The following is a 22,234-nucleotide window of genomic DNA, read 5'->3' as shown; positions in this document are numbered from 1 at the left end:
GGACTTTACCCAAGACTTTGGCCTTCATTAGTCAGAATATTGAGTATAGATGTTGGGAGATCATGTTGCAGCTATATAAGACATTGGTGAGGCTGCATTTAGAGTATTGTGTTCAGTCCTGGGCACCATATTATAGGAGAGATGTCAAGATGGAAAGGTACAGAGAGGATTTACAAGGGTGTTGCCAGGACTCAAGGGTCTGAGCTATAGGGAAAGATTGAGTAGGCTAAGACTCTAATCCTTGGAGCGCTGGAGGATGACTGTGATCTTATAGAAGTGTATAAAAGCATGAGAGGAATAGATAGGGTAGATGTACAGAATTTCTTGCCCATAGTATCATGGACCAGAGGACAGGTTTACAGTGAAGGGGAAAAGATTTAATAGGAATCTGAAGGGTAACTTTTCACACAGAGGGTAGTAAAGAAATTCATCCTCGTCTCCATCTTAAAGGAACAATATGCCAATCTGAAATTATGCCTCTTGGTTCTATATTTCACTGTGAGGGGAAGCATTGTCTTAGTGTCAACACAGAATTTCATATGTTTCAATAACGGCACTCTCATTCTTCCAAATTCCAATAAATGTGGGCCAAACCTGTTCAATTTCTTCACATAGGAAAATGTCTATTCCAAGGATCCCTAGAAAATCTCCTCTGAATTGACTCCGATGAAGACATTCATCTCCTTAAATAAGATTAAAACTCCATACAGGGCTTCAAGTATAGTCTCACCGAAGTCCTACAGAGTTGAAACAAGATCTCTCTACTTCTATACTTTGTAAAAATAATATAACCTCAGCCAAAAAATGCCTAGATATTCATCCCTGATCAGCATCTCTAAGCATTGATTATAGAATTCAAAGCTCCACAAGTCAAAATGGCTTAGTACTATCGAAAGAGGATGGAAATATAAGTGGGTAAGTTTTCAAAACAACCTCTTTAAGGAGAGATTGGTATGATTACATTCAGAATCAGTTGCTTACTCGTGGAAGACCACAGGATTTTTCTACTTTAAAATCAAATCATTTAATCTGCACCTAGAAAATGTGACATTTAAAGGTTTGAATTTCTTATGGGTGGGTTTTCATGTAATTACGACATTTAAAAAATATATAAACTTCCATCCCTGGTGGTGCATTAGTTTGAATTAATCTTCAAAAATGTATTCTGCCTGTGTGGGTTTGATTGAACACAATCACAATCAGTACCACTATATGATTATCACAGATTATTTGACTGAAAGACCTTTGTAATACTTATCTCAAGAGGTTGCAGGCCAACAGCGAAGAAAGGAACTGCAGATGCTGTTTTATACCAAAGATAGACTCAAAATGCCAGAGTAACTCATTGGGACAGGCAGCACCTCTGGATAGAAAGAATGGGTGATGTTTTGTGTCGAGAACTTGTTCAGATGGCTAATAGGCCTTTTTCACGGGGCGACTTGACGCAAGATGTAGCCAAAGTGAAGTGGTTGTGGTCTAGCACGATATCACACAATATAACGGGGTGGTAGACAAAGAGTTCCCACGGTACTCGGCATTTCTGTTATTTTTGCGAGTGACTTGTCTGTCTCCCGAGCTTTCCCGTTAAATCTTGAATGACATTGTAAACTGTCAAGTGTAATTAAATCATCACGTGGCACAAATGATGTCACTTTTTTTTTCACACTCTATAAATATCCTCCCTTGGTTGAATTGGCATATACACACACAAAGCAGAGTTTTACTGTGTATGTGGGAGACACAGATGGAGTGAGCACAGTTACTCAGTCTTTACTGTGTGTGGGAGAGGGGGAGAAATAGACGTACACTAACAGAGGCAGAGTCTCTCAGCCTGTGTGAGAGGGAGGGAGGGAGAGAGAGAGAGAGAGGCACTGACCACCGGGCTGGTTGTCGGGGCTGGCGTGTTGCGTTTCACAGACCGAACTTGGGACGGGACTGGAGTTGGGAGGGAAAGGTGGGGGAGTCGAGGGAGAGGAGGGGCAGACAGATGGGGGTGTCTTCATTTAGTGGCGGTGGGTGTCTGTCACTGAAACAGGCAGGTGAGATTTCACATCCACCTTGTGTCTCTCTCTCTCTCTCCCTCTCTCCCTCCCTCTCCCTCTCTCTCTCTCTCCCTCTCTCCCTCTCTCTCTCCCTCTCATACAGGCATGAATGGATGAACTGCGCGGGCCAGCCAGCATCTACGGAGGGAAATGGACAGGCGACCCATTCTTCAGGCTGCCTTATGTCTCTCTCTCCCCCCCCCCCCCCCCCTCCCCCCAACTCCCACCCACACACGTGAATGCTGGAGAAACTCAGCGGATGCAGCAGCATCTACGGAACGAAGGAAATAGACAACGTTTCAGCCCCGCTGCACCCGCTGCACCCACTGAGTTTCTCCAGCATTCACGTGTGTGGGTGGGAGTTGGGGGGGGAGAGAGAGAGAGAGAGAGAGAGAGCCTGAAGAATGGGTCGCCTGTCCATTTCCCTCCGTAAATGCTGCCTGGCCCGCGGAGTTCCTCCAGTCATGCCTGTGTGAGAGGGAGGGAGGGAGAGAGAGAGAGAGAGAGAGAGAGAGAGACACACAAGGTGGATGTGAAATCTCACCTGCCTGTTTCAGTGACAGACACCCGCCGCCAGTAAATGAAGACACCCCCATCTGTCTCCCCCTCCTCTCCCTCGACTCCCCCACCTTTCCCTCCCAACTCCAGTCCCGTCCCGACCCCCTGGGAAACTGAAGGGAGCAACAATTAACTGCTGCCTTCCCGCTGAGTTAAAGAGTTCCCACGGTAGTAAGACGATGTTAGTTGCGCCCAAGTTTAAATTTCCAACGTGTGTTTCAGAGTAAATCAAAAACTGTCTGAATCAGCAAGTTAGACAAAAAATGCTGGAGTAACTCAGCGGGCCAAGCAGCATCTCTGGAGAAAAGGAATAGATTCCATTTTTGGTCGGGACCCTTCTTCGGGATGATTGTAGGGGGGAACTGGAAGCAAGAAAAGACCGGGTCAAATCAGGGCCAACAACAGATGACCTCAGCAGGGTATTTTGAAGAGGGGTCCCGACCCGAAATGTCGCCTAACCCTTTCCTCCAGAGATGCTGCCTGACCCACTGAGTCACTCCAGCACTTTATGTCTATATTTGGTTCCCTGATATGCCAATTGTTGGCTAGGGATAGTGTGATCCCAAGAGGGAACCAGCGTTGCAAACCTTGGACTGGTTAACCGACACTTACTGCATGGGGGAGGGAGGGCAGGAGGGGGTGGGCGGGGGAGAGAGAGAGAGAGTGTAAGTTACCTAAAATTAAATAATTCAATGTTCATAGTGAACACGGACACAAAATGTTGGTGTAACTCAGCAGGTAGTCAGGTAAGTCAGTCAGCGTGTCAGGCAGCATCTGGGAAGAAAAACATAAAAAAGCTGGAGTAAGTCCTAGCGTGTCAGGCAGCATCTCTGGAGAAAAAGTATAGGTGAGATGCGATTCGAATCGGAACCCTTCGTTCTTCAGACATCCTAATCGGAATTGAGTCTGAAGATGTGTCTCGTCCCGAAATTATCACCCATTTTTTTCCAGAGATGCTGCTTGACTCGCTTGAATCTTACTCCCCGCTTTTTGTGTCTCTCTTCGTTTTAAAGGAAGAAGCCGGGGACTCAGCATGTGCAGTTCACTGCTGCGGCGCGGCTCACCGGGGGGCTCTGGAGGGAGACACACCGCTTTTCGCTCAGCATGGCCTTGACCAGCCTGTCCGGTTTTTATTATTTTTTGTTCGAGTTTATATGTAGTTTTTGTTATTTTGTTGGGGTGTGTGTGTGGGGGGGTGGGGGGGGTGGGATGAGGGGGGGGGAAACTTTTGATCTCCCCTGCACTGAAGACACGACCTTTTCACCTCGTCGGTGCCTTACTGCTGCTGGCACCGGGGGGAGCTGCGCGGGTCCGGAGGGGCAGACCGCGGGTTGGAGGGAGACCGCTTTTCGGGGCTCCTGCAACGGCGACTTCTCCCGCCCGAGTTTGCGGGGTTGAAGAGCTCCTGGGTATCTGAGCGAACAGATTGGGCTCCAGCGTTCCGGACCCTGCTTCAATGGCGGAAAGGCCATCGCCAGATTTGACTGATCGGGGGGGGCGAGAGTGCAGTGGAGAGGACCTTCCATCACAGAGTGATGGATATCTCTCAAAACGAATTTCATTTGGACATGGGTGACAATTAAATATACTCTTGATACTCTTGACGGGTACCATAAAAGATGGTAGCGGGACCCTGCTTCGGAAAGTAATCGCTGGTCGGCGAGTCCCTTTCTCTCAAAGAAATACATGTGAAAAATTTATCACGGACCATAAAAATGCGGGACCTTTCAGTAAAGTCACTTTTAAAGATTATAGTTATTTTCTTGAATCACATTAACATAACATGAATAAGTTGATGTCCATATGCAAATTCAAATCTTTTTTTTTAAAATTCAATCCCACAGAAGACAATTTTTACTCACCTTCTGTCCCCTCTGTCCAGCTTCCGGGTTCACCGTTCGCAGGAGTTCCCACGGTACACGCAAGAGTCAGTACGGATATCGCACTGGCCACTACGTGAATATAATGTTGCAATGTTCAACCACAAGTGTACAAGTTACTCTTGGAGAAATTCAAGCTTGTTTGAATTTTCTCCCGAGTCACTAAGTTACACGAGTACCTGCCGTTAGCGCCACGGTGGTCCACGAATGCCGTACGGTTATCGCAAGAGGTTCCCACGATGTTCAACTTTGGTTAACTCTTGCGTCAAGTCGCCCCGTGAAAAAGGGGTTTAACAGTGTCGTTCCTGCAAAAGTCCACTGAGAATATGCACTGGCATTGCTATGTGCTGTATTCAACCAGAAGGCTAGGAAGCACCTAAAAAGTAGCCAACGGACTATTCACCTTACTTTAGGCTGGTCTGCAAACTAATTTTACATTCAGATCACAATTTTTCTGCAAATCATGCAATTGTATGAATAAAAATGAACTAAAGCCATTCAGCCACCCGCAGACAGTCAAGTTTAATGCTGATCTCTAGTGCTGTCTGTGTGTAGTTTTCATGTTCTCTGTGTGGGTGCCTTCTAGGTGCTCTGGATTTCGTCCCACATACCAAAGATGTGCTAATTCGTAGGTTGGTAAATTAAAGTTGCCCCATGTGTAGGTCAGTTATAAGAAAATGAAATGGAGGGAGTTGGTGGGCTGTTGCATATGACAATTAAACCTTCTTGCCTCTTGACTTTACATTCTAACAGTGAACCGTTTCCAGAAATTATCTTCTTCTATAATCACTTCTCCATAATATGGAGCAAAGGCCAATCCAACCAGGTCCCCTTGGAATCTGGCTGACTGTCTGTTGAATTGGAAAAGTGTTAGTCTGTTGTGTAGAATCACTAAAATTACAACCTAGAAAACAGCTGTCGAGCTGATCACATCTATTCAAGTGTTACCTCTTAAATTGAATCAATCTACTCCAAAACATTTTCTGCCTTAATAGGATCATTGGAATTACAGTGCAGGATAGGCTATTGCTTTTATATGAAGATTTTAGCTAGCATTGCCAGATTGCCTGTTAGACAATGATAAATGGTTTTCCGAGTACATTGCAAGATTTATATGCTCATTTTGCCTGACACTATTGCTTTCCACCTGTCATGCATCAGTAACCTTTCCCACTCCAACCCCTCCCCCACCAAAACCTCCACCTGGTGCTCCTGCCTGTAAACTGGATTTCATGGTTTGTTAAAATCCAATTATTTTAGCCTGGTTCAGCAGACAACACTACTGAACGTTGATAAATGAGGCTATGTTCTATCTCTGACCAGCATAATAAGTAGTAGGAATTAATGGATGGAAAACTTACTCCAAAAAGATGATTTTGAATCATCTTAATGATGTGACTGCAAAAATGTGCAATTTTGGTTGTTTGATTTCCAGTAAAAAGACATTGTTCTTTGCCAATCTTTGTGTCCTGTAAATACATTTGTACTACTTTTTGTCATGATTGTTGTAGAATTGCTACTCTAATTGGGTTTTCTGTCACTTAGAAGCCATCCTAGTATCAGGGCTGGCGCCAGTTGTAACCAGTTCATCCAATACAGACAGTCTACTAGCGTTCTCTGTCACGGCCCTTCACTACAGTTGGTGACCCAATAGTACACAAGTAGGTGTCTTCAACATTGACTCGAGACCCATGGTGTTGCAAAGAAGTGTCCTCCTGATTTATTATCCTCCCTAGTTGTTGAATAGATGCTCTGCCAGGTTAAAGAGCAGTTGTTGGAGAAGCTCAGTGCTCACACATAGTTGGAGAACCTCAGTGTTCATCACCATGAGTGGTTTTGTACTATAAGCCCTGATTGCGATGCATGCCTTTGGGTTGAGGGAGGTAATGAGTACCCTAACTTGAGGAATAAACCTCAAGTGAACCTTGACCTTATTAATCTACCTGCAGCAAGTGCATCAGTCCATAATCATAATGGTAGTAGTGATCCTTGTGTGTGTGGCATTGTAATAGCCTTTGGAATGCAGGAGTTAATGGGAAAGGCTCGAAAGAGATCAGCCAATTCAAATCAAACATTGATGGGGTGGTATAGTACGCCACCACTATGTATAACTACATGGCCTGATATATCCCTCACTCAACTACGTTTCTGCTTTAAAATCAAATCATTTAATCTGCACCTATAAAATGTGATATTTAAAGGTTTGAATTTCTTAAGGGTGGGTTAAGTCATGAAATTACAACATTTAAAAAATATATAAACTTCCATCCCTGGTGGTGCATTAATTTGAATGAATCTTCAAAAATGTATTCTGCCTGTGTGGGTTTGATTGAACACAATCACAATCAGTACCACTATATGATTATCACAGATTATTTGACTGAAGGGCCTTTGTAATACTTATCTCAAGAGGTTGCAGGCTAACAGTGAAGGAAGGAACTGCAGATGCCGTTTAATACCAAAGATAGACTCAAAAGATAGACGGCTAACAGTGTAATTCCTGCAAAAGTCCACTGAGAATATGCACTGGCATTGTTATGTGCTGTATTCAACCAGAAGGCTTGGAAGCTGGTGCATTTGCAGAAACGTGCTCCCAGTTTTGCTCTTGTTAAGGCTGTGGCATACCAAATACCTGCTTTCCTTTCATGAAAGGGACCCTCATAATGAAGTTGGATAGGGAGTTCCAAAACTTAACACCAGTGAGGATAAAAGGAACACCTATATATTTACTAAATATCTTTAGTTTCGCTTTCCTGTGACTCTCAGTCTGAAGAATGGTCTCGAACCGAAACGTCACCTATTCCTTTTCTCCAGGAATGCTGCCTGACCCGTTGAGTTATTCCAGTATTTTGTTTCTACCTTCAATATATTTCAAAGTCAGGACTGTGCATGACTTGATGACAGATCAGGTGCTTGCTTTAACTAATGGAAATAGTAGTCTTTAACTCCTCAATGGTACAATCATAAGGAAACAAATTCAAATCCTTCATAATTGGATGAGATTGTAGATGTATTTCTGCTACAATCTCATTTAACCTCAAAGGTTAACATCTCAGTTGAAGTGCAGTGGAAACATTCAGCTTGCTGATGCTTCTCAATCCATGTGTTGCCATCAATTTTCTTGTTGGCTTCTCCATCATATGTTGCACTGAGATCAGCAGTAATATTTATGCATCCTATATTTTACTAAATTTCCCATCCCTAATCATAGTCGTCTGCCTGTCTGAATGCCCAAATAGGTTGGTCCACAACATTTATTTTAACCTAATTTCCTTTGCTGACCACCAGGGGCGCTGGGGAGATACAATACAATACAATATACAATATACAATACAATCAAATACCGTTTATTTGTCATTTGAACCTCAGATGGCTGCCCTGCCGGCAGTCTGTTAGTATTTTCTTTATTTATTTTATTTTTTAGTGCGTAAAATTTTGTCTTAATGTTCTTTGGTTTGTTTTATGTGAGGGGAGGGGGGAGGGGATCGGGGGAAACATTTTCTCAGGTTCTTACCTTCCCGGAGATGTGATCAATTTTCAGATCACATTCTCCGGGCTCTGCGGCCTTCCATTGCTGGAGCTGGAAGTCTCCTCGAGGGGCGCTGACTTAACATCGGAGCTGATCCCTTGCCTGGGATCTCTCCCACTGTGACCACCATGGAATCACCATCAAGGGCTCGCAGTCTCGGGTGAGGCTAGTCGGGAAGCTCCAACGTCGCGGAAGGTTCGACCAGCCCCGACGCGAGGTTCGATCGCCCGGCGCGGGGGAGCTGACGTCCCCCCCGATGCGGGAGCTTGATCGCTTCGACATGGAGGGCCTGAACGCCGCCGACTACGGGAGTCGAGATCGTCCCGTCAATGGGGGCTCAAGGCCCACGACCGAGGAAGAACAAAAGGAAGAGACTTGAACTTTATTTCACCTTCCATCACAGTGAGGAATGTGTAGGAATCACTGTGTTAGATATTCATGTTAAAATTTGTTTTTTGGGTGATCTGTTGCTTTTAATTGTATGACTGACCTGGCCAATGAAATTCCTCATATGTTGCAAAACATACTTAGTGAATAAAGTGTGATTCTGATTCTTTACAATTACCATTATGTTATCCATTGTTCTAGAGGATTATTTATTAATTGGACTTCCACACTAAGTTCAATAGCTCAGTATTATTTTTATTCTTCAGCCTTCCTGCCATATTCTGGCTGAGTAATACAATTATTTATTGTACAGAATATAATGAAAGTACCCAGTAGTATATTTAAGTCTAACCACTAGTTAGGAGGGTTGGCTTTCTGTTGTGCTAGTTTGTACTATTTGGTATTTGTTGATCACACGCACACACTCCACCTCACTCAGACACTCACACACAGACTCTCTCTCTCTCACACACACACGCACACACTCATTCACACACAGACTCATTCACACACTCACTCATTCATACACACACACAAACACAGACTCATTCACAGACTCACACACACACACACACACTCGGACTCATTCACACACACAGACTCATTCACACACACAGACACAGACTCATTCACACACACAGACTCATTCACACACACACACACACACACACACACACACACACACACGGTAGGCGGCGCGGCTCTGGCCAGCAGCGGCCTTTGCAGCCTGTCCGCGTTTTTATTATTTTTTGTCTGTGTTTTTATGTAGTTTTTGTTATTTTATGTTGGGGTGTGTGCGTGGGGGGATGGGGGGGGGGGGGGGACTTTTGAATCTCTCCCTGCACTGGAGACCCGACCTTTTCTCGTCGGGTCTCAGGTGTCGTTGAGGCCGCAACGAGGAGCGGCCTCCAACGGGAAGAAGCCGGGGACTCTGGTGCCGACTCACCGTTGCCGTCGCGGAGCTGGCCGAGACCGGAGCGGGTGGAGCGGTGGAGGAGCGCTGCTGCTGCTGCTGCCGCTGCTGCTGCTGCTGCTGCTGCTGCTGCCGCTGCTGCTGCTGATGCGAAGGCTGCTACTGCGGGTCTGCGGACGGCGGCACCGGGAGCCCGCGGATCCCTGGAGGGAGACCGCTTTTCGGGGCTCCTGCAACGGCGAATTCTCCCGCCCGTGTTGCGGGGTTGAAGAGCTCCTGGAGCGGGGCCTGACACCACTGCCCCGCGCGGCTGGAATGGCCGCGGGACTTTGCGAGCGCACACCGGGGGCTCCAACACCAAGACCCGGTGTGCGACCTCGCACCACCCGGCGTGGCTTCAATGGCCGCGGGACAATCGCCATCGCCAGCCGGGGGCTTTGACTTTGACTCTGACATCGGGGGGGGGAGAGTGCAGTGGAGAGATAAGTTTTTTTGGCCTTCCATCACAGCTATGTGATGGATGTTTATGTAAAATGTAATTATGTTGTGTCTGGGGTCTATTTGTGTGTAATGTATGGCTGCAGAAACGGCATTTCGTTTGGACCTCCAGGGGTACAAATGACAATTAAATTGACTCTTGACTCTTGAATACTAAAATGCCAAGTAACTTCAGAACGTGTTGAATATACAGTGTGTAAAACAAATGTTTAAAGCCTCCTGTAGAGGCTGCTGCTGCTGAAGCAAAAATGTGTTTTAACTAACATCCAACAAACACACTCACCATAGACAGAGCAGTCAGCTCTCTTGAATTATTCAACGGCGCCTGCACTCGGCGCCATCTTGACGTCACCCTCTCACTTCTTGCCACGAACCGGAAATAACGTCATCACCGCCATCTTGCAACTAAGCAAAAATCACAGAATGAGCGCCAATTTTGAAATTAAACACAGTCCTGATTTAATAAAATGTTTATTCACGCTTTATCCATCCGAAAATTGTTGCAAGCAAGCTCTTTAAAAGCCAAGCCAATTGGACAAAAACACTTTGCAAGCCAACAAAACACATTTGCTCAAAGCCCTTTAAAAAGCCAACCTATTTGGGCAAACACTTTGCAAACAACAAACACATTTGCTGAAAACCACATCCGGGGACTCACCGTGGAGTAGACGTGCGTTCAGTGTTATTCGCAGTGCAGAGAGCCGTGATCCTCTCGCTTCCTCCATCTGGCAGAGACTGAGTGAGCCATGACACTTCCAGGTTTTGTAGTCCCTCCCCACTGCCACCAGCGGGGGCAGCAGAGAGAATGGTGCCATTTTTTAAAACATTAATATATCTCTGATTTTTCATCAATGGGAAAAATCCTCCAGTCCAGTCTGGCGGAGGGGGGCTCTGAGCGAGGTGGCCAAAAATGACGGCCGTAAGTGGTGGCGTTCTCTCGGAAATCACATTGCAGCGAGTCAAAAGCGGTCAAGATCTTACTTTTAGTAATATACTAGACCAAGTGCAGACCCGTCTGCTCCCCCAATGGTGTGATCCCCCAACCCAATATTCCACCATGCACCCATCTCCTCCAACGGAACTGAACCCGTTCCCAAATGTAAGATTCCAGCACTCCCTTCCTCCCTCAGCAGTGGATTGAAAACAAATTCCAATTTCACCTACCCTGCCTGCTACAGCAGTTCCAATTGCAAAACCAATTGGCCCTCCCCCTCCTGTTGAAGCACTTGCTGTGATATCCCATTGAGGTGAAAAGTTCAGAGTGTTCCTGTCTTGCAACTTTGTTTTGAAGTGTGTTGGAAGTTGATAGGAAGGAGCAGCGAATCAAAAGGAAGAAAGGCAGCCGGCAGCCGGACAGATGGACGGCAGGCGGCAGCCACAGACTTTTATATAATAATAGATAGATGTATAATTATGTAACATCTATTTGATGTTTCTATTTACTTTTTGGAAGACTGACATAATATAACTTATTTTACCAACAAAATAATACCACTGGAAACAAATTTGTGAGTAAAAATTTATTTTCTCATGAGTTATCTGCCAACTACTAATATTCCATACATCACTAATGCTACATTTTAACACGATTTTCTGTGAGTTTTTCTGCACACATTCAGACATTGCACAGATTATTCTAATGATATTATTTTATATTTTCTAAATTAAACCCTATTACCCAGAAGTACTCCGGCCCACAATATTATTGCAGTTCTGTACAATGTATATGGGCATCAGTGGATGCTCATTTTGGAATTTATATGAATATATTAAATAGAATCACTTTTGTTCCTCCATTGAGCTGGTTTCATAAAATGACTGTGATGATGATGTTATCATGTTATTGTGTTAGGAAAAATATTATAAAACTCCTTAGAATGCTATTTAGTTCCCATTAACGTTATCTGTGTTTGGTGAATTAGTTGGAAAATGTCAAATCCCCGGTAGTTTTGAGGGTAGAAATTAATGCATAGAATTTATTAGGTTTTGTATCAAGTGTGGGGTCCTTAACTGATGCTAGATCAATTTTATTGTTCTGAACTGATGTCATTTTGGAATTTAAGCGACAATTTATGACATGGGATGCATTCTCCAACACCAGGCAGGCTAATGAAAGTGAACTGAGAGAACATGATTAGATGCTATTATGTACAATGATTGCTCCTGGGAACATACTATTTGAACAGAACATTTGGATGAAACTAATATAATATGCACAATTTACCACTGGCCCAAGCAGGAAATGTGTTCTAAGGAGGTCAGTAGAGTGGTTATGAGCCATAAACAGGAATTAGTATAATACTACTCCTAGGGGGGTTAAGATGCAGCAATCACAGCACATTGTATTTTTCTTCTAAAATGTACATGTAATAAACTTCTGAAAAAAATAGGTATAACAACAACATTTCAGTTTAGAATTTTCAATCATAAAAGGATAGGAATCCAATTAACTGTTAACTTACCTTACTTTGCAATATTTTGTGCAGAAAAACAAAAGGAATTAAGACAATTCCAAATGAAAAATACTGCCTTGGCCGTGAGTAAATCTGAAGCAATATCAGATTAAAAAGAAAATGAATGTAAGCTACTTATAAAGTCAACCATTTTCTAAATGAGACATTTTGATAAATCGGATTATTTTTGCATTACCACTTAATTATACATAATGATAATTATGGGGTTGCTTTACTTGAAATCTTTACAAATTAAAATCCTTCATCATGGATCAACAATTTAATGACAGAACATTCGCCCACCACCTCCTTACTGACCATTCGTATTAATCTAATCTCCCAGCACTTGGCCCGTCGACATCTGCACCAAATCAATTCAAACACTTGTTTAGGCATTTCTTAAATGCTGCTTCCACCACTCTCAGGTAGTGTATTCCAGGTACTCCCCACTCTCTGAGTGAGAAAGGTTCCCCATATATCCCTTCTAAATCTCGTAACTCCTCCACTCTACATGTCCTCTAGTTTTATCTACCTCTGATATGGGGGAAAAGATTCACCTCTTCCTCTCCAGGGAAAACAGACCAGGCCTACACAGTCCCCCCTCATAACTGAAATGTTCCATCCCAGGCAACATCCTCGTGAATTCCCTTTGCATCTTGTCCAATGCTATTATGCAGCTTACAATGGAGAGGCATGAACGCAGAGTTGAGCTTGCATTTGGATCAGATATAATCTTATTCAATGGTGGAGCAGGTTTGAAGGATTGAGTGGCCACCACCTGGAAGTAATTTGCAAATTGAAAGTAAAATAATAGCTTTTAACGCAATAATAACAAAACTGCAGTAGGTCTGAATATATAAATAATCACAGAGCTTATCAAAAGGTATTTTCTTACCAAATTTCTATCCATCCCTTCGTCAAGACCTGCCCAGTTTATTTTAGTGTAGTTTAAAGATGCAGCATGATATATCAAATATACGATAATTGATCTCACATTCAGGCTTGTTGTATGTTCTCCCACCGTCTGATAACCTCTCTACACACTAGAGGAAATTAATCTACAAACTCACATGTGTTTGGAATGTGGGAGGAATGTGGAATACCTAGAGTAAACACATGCAGTCACAGGGAGAACATGCAAACTCCACATTGAGACCATCCGAAGTCAGGTTCAAACACAGGTTTCTGGCACTCAGCTATTCTGCTAGTTACCCTATGAAGCTCTAATGTATGTTATTCTCCTTTCATAATTCAACATACACACTATCCAATCCTGTTATTATTTTCTATGTAACCTATTTTAACTTCCTTTATACCAGATTCTAGAATTTTCCTTACCACTGCTAACTGGCTTATGATTCCCTATTTTCTTCCTCTATCCTATATCAAATGCTGAGGTTACAATTGATATATTCCAATCATTGGGAAATAGTCTAGAATTTCTGGAATTTATGGATTTTTTAGTGAAAACAATCTGTGCATCTATTGCCTCCACATCCCCTGTCCTTCTATTTTTCTACTGAGCACCAATTTTAATTGCAACACTTTTACTTTGGTTGTGTTTGATGACAGGACACTTTAAATGTCTTAATTGACATAGATAATATTTTCAGCCAAAAATTATTGATTTTGTAATATTTTCAAGACTGAGCATATTTCATCCACTGGTGAAACAATAGTCATTACAACAAATGATGAAACAATTACAACCAATGGTGAAACTATAGTCATTATACCAAATGAACAACTCATGGCTGGCTCTCACCTACATTCAAAACAAATGAAATACATAAGCACAATATTTATTTCCTAAGCTTTTGGTGTGCTGGCCTTTATAAATCAGAGCATTGAGTATAGAAGTTGGGATGTAATGTTAAAATTGTACAAGGCATTGGTGAGGCCAATTCTGGAGTATGGTGTACAGTTTTGGTCGCCTGATTATAGGAAGGATGTCAACAAAATAGAGAGAGTACAGAGGAGATTTACTAGAATGTTGCCTGGGTTTCAGCAACTAAGTTACAGAGAAAGGTTGAACAAGTTAGGGCTTTATTCTTTGGAGCGCAGAAGGTTAAGGGGGGACTTGATAGAGGTTTTTTAAATGATGAGAGGGATAGACAGAGTTGACGTGGAAAAGCTTTCCCCACTGAGAGTAGGGAAGATTCAAACAAGGGGACATGACATGAGAATTAAGGGACTGAAGTTTAGGGGTAACATGAGGGGGAACTTCTTTACTCAGAGAGTGGTAGCTGTGTGGAATGAGCTTCCAGTGAAGGTGGTGGATGCAGGTTCGTTTTTATATCATTTAAAAATAAATTGGATAGTTATATGGATGGGAAGGGAATGGAGGGTTATGGTCTGAGCGCAGGTATATGGGATTAGGGGAGATTATGTGTTCGGCACGGACTAGAAGGGTCGAGATGGCCTGTTTCCGTGCTGTAATTGTTATATGGTTATTCAAATTTATCTATGAAAAAGACCCTCTCCAAATTCTCTACGTTTTTCCTATATTGGGGTGACCAAAACTGTGCACAATACTCCAAATGCAGCCTAACCAAAGTCTAATGGAGCTGCATCGTGACTTCCTTACATTTATACTCAATGACCCTACTGATGAAGGCAAGCATATCATACACCTTCTTTACTATTCAATCTACTTGTGTGGCCACTTTCAGGGAGCTATGAACATGGACCTCAAGATGTCTCTGCACATCAATGCTGTCAAGGGTCTTGCCATTAACAGTATACTTTTTCCCTTATATTCAACTTCCCAAAGTGCAATGCACTACAATTTTAGTACCACAGGAAAATATATCAGGACTTTAGCTTCACAAGGATTGTGCGTAGTCACTGCTGTGAATACTGTCATGAAAAAATACTCCTGTATATGGGTATTTCTCCTGGCTCAGGAATCTAGAAGTAAGAGCTCATTGTTTCAAAATAAGGAGAAGACATTTAGGACTGAAAGGAAAATAAATTTCTTCACCTAGTAGGTGGTGAATATTTGTGATTCTCTTACCTGGAAGTGCAATTATTGATGTGTTCAAAGCAGAAATTGATAGATTTCTGGATATTAAAGGAATCAAGGTACATAGGATACAAGAAAATGGTGTTTGAATTAGATCTTGCCAAATGGAGGAGACTCAAAGGGCTAAATGGCATTTTGGTGCTCCAATTCCTTAATTTTTTGCATTTTTCAAAAGATGTTATACTTTTTTCCCTTTAGTTATCAATATCTGATGGGTCATTAGAGACAATAGGTGCAGGAGTAGGCCATTCAGCCCTTCGAGCCATAACTGCCATTCACTGTGATCATGGCAGATCATCTACAATCAGTACCCTGTTCCTGCCTTCTCCCCATATCCCTTGACTCCACTATCTTTAAGAGCTCTATCTAACTCTTTCTTGAAAGGATCCAGAGAATTGGCCTCCACTGCCTTCTGAGGCACAGAATTCCACAGATTTACATCTCTGGGTGAAACAAATTTTCCTCATCTTCCTTCTAAACAGCCTACCCCTTAATCTTAAACTGTGGCCCCTGGTTCTGGACTCCCCCAACATTAGGAACATGTTTCCTGCCTCTAGCTTGACCCATCTTGGTTTCTTGGTCCTCCAAAATATTCCAAATGGAAGTTAAACTGGAGGTTGTACCTCATGGTGGTACCCCATCTACCCCCCCTCCCCACACCTCTCTCCCCTTTCTCTCTCTCCTCCCCCCCCCCACCCCTCTCTCCTCCCCCCTCTCCATCTCCCTCTCCTCACCACTCACCCTCTCCTCCTCCTCCACCCCTATCCCTCTCTCCCCCACCTCCCTTCCCTCTCTACCCCACCCACTTCCCCTCCACCCCCCTTCCCCCTACCCCTCTGTCCCTCTTCCACCTCTCCCCCTACCCCTCCCCACTCTCTCCCCTCTCCCCCCCTACATTATCCCTTAATAATCTTATTTGTTTTCATAAGATAACCTCTCATCCTTCTAAATTCCAGTGTATACCATATAACCATATAACCATATAACAATTACGGCACGGAAACAGGCCATCTGGACCCTTCTAGTCCGTGCCGAACACATATTCTCCCCTAGTCCCATACACCTGCGCTCAGACCATAACCCTCCATTCCTTTCCTGTCCATATAACTATCCAATTTATTTTTAAATGATAAAAACAAACCTGCCTCCACCACCTTCACTGGAAGCTCATTCCACACAGCCACCACTCTCTGAGTAAAGAAGTTCCCCCTCATGCTACCCCAAACCTCTGTCCCTTAATTCTCAAGTCATGCCCCCTTGTTTGAATCTTCCCTACTCTCAGTGGGGAAAAGCTTATCCACGTCAACTCTGTCTATCCCTCTCATCATTTTAAAGACCTCCATCAAGTCCCCCCTTAACCTTCTGCGCTCCAAAGAATAAAGCCCTAACTTGTTCAACCTTTCTCTGTAACTTAGTTGCTGAAACCCAGGCAACATTCTAGTAAATCTCCTCTGTACTCTCTCTATTTTGTTGACATCCTTCCTATAATAATATTACTAAAACTCTGTTCTTGACCGGTTTTGGCCATCTGTGCTGCGATTTCCAAGAGAACGCCACCACCTACGGCTGTCATTTCTGGCCACCTTGCTCGGTGTCCCCCTCCGCCGCACGTGTGCCGAGGATTTTCCCCGTCGATTAAAAATGACAGAGATATTAATGTTTTTACAAAATTCCCTATTCTCTCTGCTGCCCCCACTGGTGGCAGGGGGGGAGGGGCTATAAAACCAGGAAGTGGAGTGCCACACAGCCTCTTCAAGATGGAGGAAGGCAGAGGGTCACGTTTCTCTGAGCTGTGAATAACACTGAACACATGTCTACTCAAATGTAAGTGCCCTTAGTGGTTCTAAAATGCTTGCAGAATGTGCCTATTGGTTCGAAAGCTGGCAAATATATATATATTGGTTCTAAAGCTTGCAAAAAAATGTCTATTGGTTCTAAAGCTTGCAAAAAAATGTCTATTGGTTCTAAAGCTTGCAAAAAGTGTCTCTATTGGTTCTAAAGCTTGCAAAAAGTGTGTCTATTGGTTCTAAAGCTTGCAAAAAAGTCTGTCTATTGGTTCTAAAGCTTGCAAAAAAACTGTCTATTGGTTCTAAAGCTTGCAAAAAGTGTCTCTATTGGTTCTAAAGCTTGCAAAAAATGTCTATTGGTTCTAAAGCTTGCAAAACAAATGTCTATTGGTTCTAAAGCTTGCAAAAAATGTCTATTGGTTCTAAAGCTTGCAAAAAAATGTCTATTGGTTCTAAAGCTAGCAAAAAAATGTCTATTGGTTCTAAAGCTTGCAAAAAATGTCTATTGGTTGTAAAGCTTCTATTGGTTCTAAAGCTTGCAAAAAAATGTCTTCTAAAGCTTGCAAAAAAATGCTTGCAAAGCTTGCAAGAATAATGTCTATTGGTTCTCAAGCTTGCAAAAAAATGTCTCTATTGGTTCTAAAGCTTGCAAAAAATGTCTATTGGTTCTAAAATGGTTCATACTAGCGCTCCAGAATGTGCCCTCCCCCTCCCCCTCCCTGGTTGGCTTGGCTTGGGTATGTCTTGAAATTGAAAGGCATTACTTACTGCAAATGGTGGCATGAAGTTGAAAGGCACTACTTACTGCAAATGGTGGCTTGGGAGCTTTGACTTGAAGTTGAAAGGCACTATTACTGCAAATGGTGTCTTGGGAGCTTTGACTTGAAGTTGAAAGGCACTACTTACTGCAAATGGAGGCTTGGGAGCTTTGGCTTGAAGTTGAAAGGCACTTTTACTGCAAATGGTGGCTTGGTTGCTTTGGCTTGAAATTGAAAGGCACTACTTACTGCAAATGGTGGCTTGGGAGCATCGACTTCAAGTTGAAAGGCACCACTTTGGTACTGCAAATGTGGCTTGGGTGTGGCTTGAAGTTGAAAGGCACTACTTACTGCAAATGGTGGCTTGGGTGTGGCATGAAGTTGAAAGGCACTATTTACTGTAGATGGTGACTTGGGTGCAATGGCTTGAAGTTAATATGCATTACTTACTGCAAATGGGGTGTGGGTGCATTGGCTTGAAGTTGAAAGCCCCTCCCCCCCCAACTGGCCACCAATATTAGAATATTGCATTGGATGACCAGCCCTCCTGTGTGATGCTGCGACCCAACGGGTCCCACTTAGTCTAGTCCTTCCTATAATTAGGCAACCAAAATTGTACACCATACTCCAGAATTGGCCTCACCAATGCCTTGTACAATTTTAACATTACATCCCAACTTCTATACACAATGCTCTGATTTGTAAAGGCCAGCACACCAAAAGCTTTCTTTACCAACCTATCTACATGAGATTCCACTTTCAGGGAACTGTGCACAGTTATTCCCAGATCCCTCTGTTCACCTGCATTCTTCAATTCCCTACCATTGACCATGTACGTCCTATTTTGATTTGTCCTGCCAAGATGTAGCACCTCACACTTATCAGCATTAAACTCCATCTGCCATCTTTCAGCCCACTCTTCCTACTGGCATAAATCTCTCTGTAGACTTTGAAAATCTACTTCATTATCCACAACCCCACCGATCTTAGTATCATCTGCATACTTACTAATCCAATTTACCACACCTTCATCCAGATCATTGATGTACATGACAAACAACAGTGGACCCAACACAGATCCCTGCGGCACCCCACTAGTCACTGGCCTCCAAGCTGACAAACAACAATCCACCATTACTCTCTGGCATCTCCCACTCAGCCACTGTTGAATCCATTTTGCTACTCCACCATTAATACCCAACCATTGAACCTTCTTAACCAACCTTCCATAAGGAACCTTGTGAAAGGCCTTACTGAAGTCCATGTATACAACATCCACTGCTTTACCCTCATCAATTTCCCGAATAACCTCTTCAAAAAATTCAAGAAGATTTGTCAAACATGACCTTCCAGGCACAAATCCATGTTGACTGTTCCTAATCAGACCCTGTTTATCCAGATGCTTATATATATTTTCTCTAAGTATCCTTTCCATTAATTTGCCCACCACTGACGTCAAACTAATAGGTCTATAATTGCCAGGTTTACTCTTAGACCCCTTTTTAAACAATGGAACAACATGCGCAGAACGCCAATCCTCCGGCACTATTCCCGTTTCTAATGACATTTGAAATATTTCTGTCATAGCCCCTGCTATTTCTACACTTACTTCCCTCAATGTCCTAGGGAATATCCTGTCTGGACCTGGAGACTTATCCACTTTTATATTTCTCAAAAGTGTCAGTACTTCCTCTTCTTTGAATCTCATAGTTTCCATAGCTACTCTACTTGTTTCCCTTACCTCACATAATGCAATATCCTTCTCCTTGGTGAATACCGAAGAAAATAAATTGTTCAATATCTCCCCCATCTCTTTTGGCTCTGCAGATAGCTGTCCACTCTGACTCTCTAATGGACCAATTTTATCCCTCGTTATCCTTTTGCTATTAATATAGCTGTAGAAACCCTTTGGATTTACTTTCACCTTACTTGCCAAAGCAACCTCATTTCTTCTTTTAGCTTTTCTAATTTCTTTCTTAAGATTCTTTTTACATTCTTTATACTCCTCAAGCACCTCATTTACTCCATGCTGCCTATAATTATTGTAGATCTCTCTCTTTTTCCGAACCGTGTCCAATTTCCCTTGAAAACCATGGCTCTTTCCAATTTTTACTATTTCCTGTCAACCGAACAGGGACATAAAGATCCTGTACTCTTAAAATTTCACCTTTAAATGTCCTCCATTTCTCTTCCACATCTTTCCCATAAAACAAACTATCCAAATTTACTCCTTTTAAATCCATTCGCATCTCCTCAAAGTTAGCCTTTCTCCAATCAAAAATCTCAACCCCAGGTCCAGTTCTGACCCTCTCCATAATTATATTGAAACTAATGGTATTGTAATCACTGGTCCCGAACTGTTCACCAACGCATACCTCTGCCACCTGTCCCGTCTCATTTCCTAACAGGAGGTCCAGCACCGCCCCTTCTCTAATAGGTACTTCTATGTATTGCTGCAAAAAACTATCCTGCACACATCTTACAAACTCCAACCCATCCCACCCATTTACAGAATGTGTTTCCCAATCTATGTGTGGAAAATTGAAATCTCCCACAATCACTACCTTGTGCTTACTGCCAATATCTGCAATCTCCTTACATATTTGCTCTTCCAATTCTCGCTGCCCATTTGGCAGTCTATAATACACCCCTATAAGTGTTGCTACCCCTTTTCCATTTCTCAGTTCCACCCAAATAGCCTCCCTAGACGAGCCCTCTAATCTATCCTGCCAAAGCACTGCTGTAATATCTTCCCTGATAAGCAATGTAACACCTCCACCTCATGCCCCTCCAATTCTATCACACCTGAAGCAACGAAATCCTGGAATATTTAGTTTCCAATCACAGCCCTCATGCAACCATGTTTCACTGGTCGCCACAACATCATACTTCCAGGTGTCAATCCAGGCTCTAAGTTCATCCACCTTTCTTACAATGCTCCTAGCATTAAAATATACACATTTAAAAAACCCACCCTCTCTTACTCTCTGTTTATTGTCTTTTTCTTCTCTTTCCCCTACATTTTGGGTCAGAGTGCTACCATTCTCTGCCTCCTGCCTCACACACTAACTGCTAGTTTTCCCAATTTGAGTCCCTCCCCCCAACCATACTAATTTAAGGTCTCCCCAGTAGCCTTTACAAATCTCCCCAACAGGATATTGGTCCCCCTCGAGTTCAAGTGCAACCCGTCCTTTCTGTACAGGTCGCACCTTCCCCAAAAGAGGTCCAAATGATCCAGAAACTTGAATCCATAACCACTGCACCAGTCCCTCATCCACTCATTTATCCTCCACCTCGCTCCATTCCTACTCTCACTGTCGCGTGGCACAGGCAGTAATCCTGAGATTGTTACCTTTGCAGTCCTTCTCCTTAACTCTCTACCTAACTCCCTAAATTCTTTTTTCAGGACCTCTTCTCTTTTTTTACCTATGTCGTTGCAAGCTCAGTCACTCCATTCTATCAACATATGACAGTCCCGCCATCCCGGGAATTAACCTCGTATACCTTCGCTGCACGATAGCACTTTATTGTGATTTTCAAACTTCTGGTAGTGTTTCTCCCACCTCTGGTTGCTTCTTTGCAAAATGCACACTTGGTTATGTGATACATATCATTTTACCAGTTAACGATGTATTTGTATTCTCTCTTCTTGAGTGCCTGCAAGAGTTACTTAACACCTTAGAAGTCTCTGCAGTGGCTTGCAATCACTATATTTACACTCAAAGCTTTCAGTAAACATCCAGAATAATGTGCATGATGTTTAGTTAATTTAGATATAACTTGCTCAGTTGTGACATCGTGTTACATAGCCATCTTCTGAGTATTGCAGTTAAGGGGCTGCCCCACTGCGGCGACCTAATCTGCGAGTTTAGATGAGTTTGCCCTCGACTCAAACTCGCAGCATGGTTGACAAGTTTATCCTAAGAGGTCCTATGAGGTCACTGGAACTCTCCTTCATGCTTGAGGGAAGTTCTCGCATACTCGCGGCCTCAGCTAGGTCGTGGAAAAGTTTTCAGCATGCTGAAAGATTTTCTGCGAGTAAAATTTGGTCGGTATGGTTCTTTTTAACTCATAGTGCAGTGGAGTGGGGTCGCTATTTAGTTACAGGCAGTCAAGGTCAGCCGTAGGCAATCTCCTTCACTGACAGGGCATTTTGATTGGCTCATTGGAGTTTTCAGGACCAAAGAAAACCGACCGGTAGGTAAAATGCCCGCTAAGCTTTATTATACTTCTTAAAAGTGACTCCACTCCTTCTTCCCCCCCCCTTCTCTCCCCTTCTCTCCCCATCTCTCCCCCCTCCACGCTCTCTAAATGACTTACCATACACTGTGCAGCCGGCTTTTACCTTCCTCTCCATCACGGGTCTGGATTTCGTGCCTTCCCCCGCTTTCCCTGGCCCCCGCC

Source organism: Leucoraja erinacea, chromosome 7 (assembly GCF_028641065.1).
Source record: "Leucoraja erinacea ecotype New England chromosome 7, Leri_hhj_1, whole genome shotgun sequence".
Taxonomy (NCBI): domain Eukaryota; kingdom Metazoa; phylum Chordata; class Chondrichthyes; order Rajiformes; family Rajidae; genus Leucoraja; species Leucoraja erinaceus.
The sequence above is the reverse complement of the archived record's forward strand: the minus strand, read 5'-3'. Positions refer to the sequence as shown.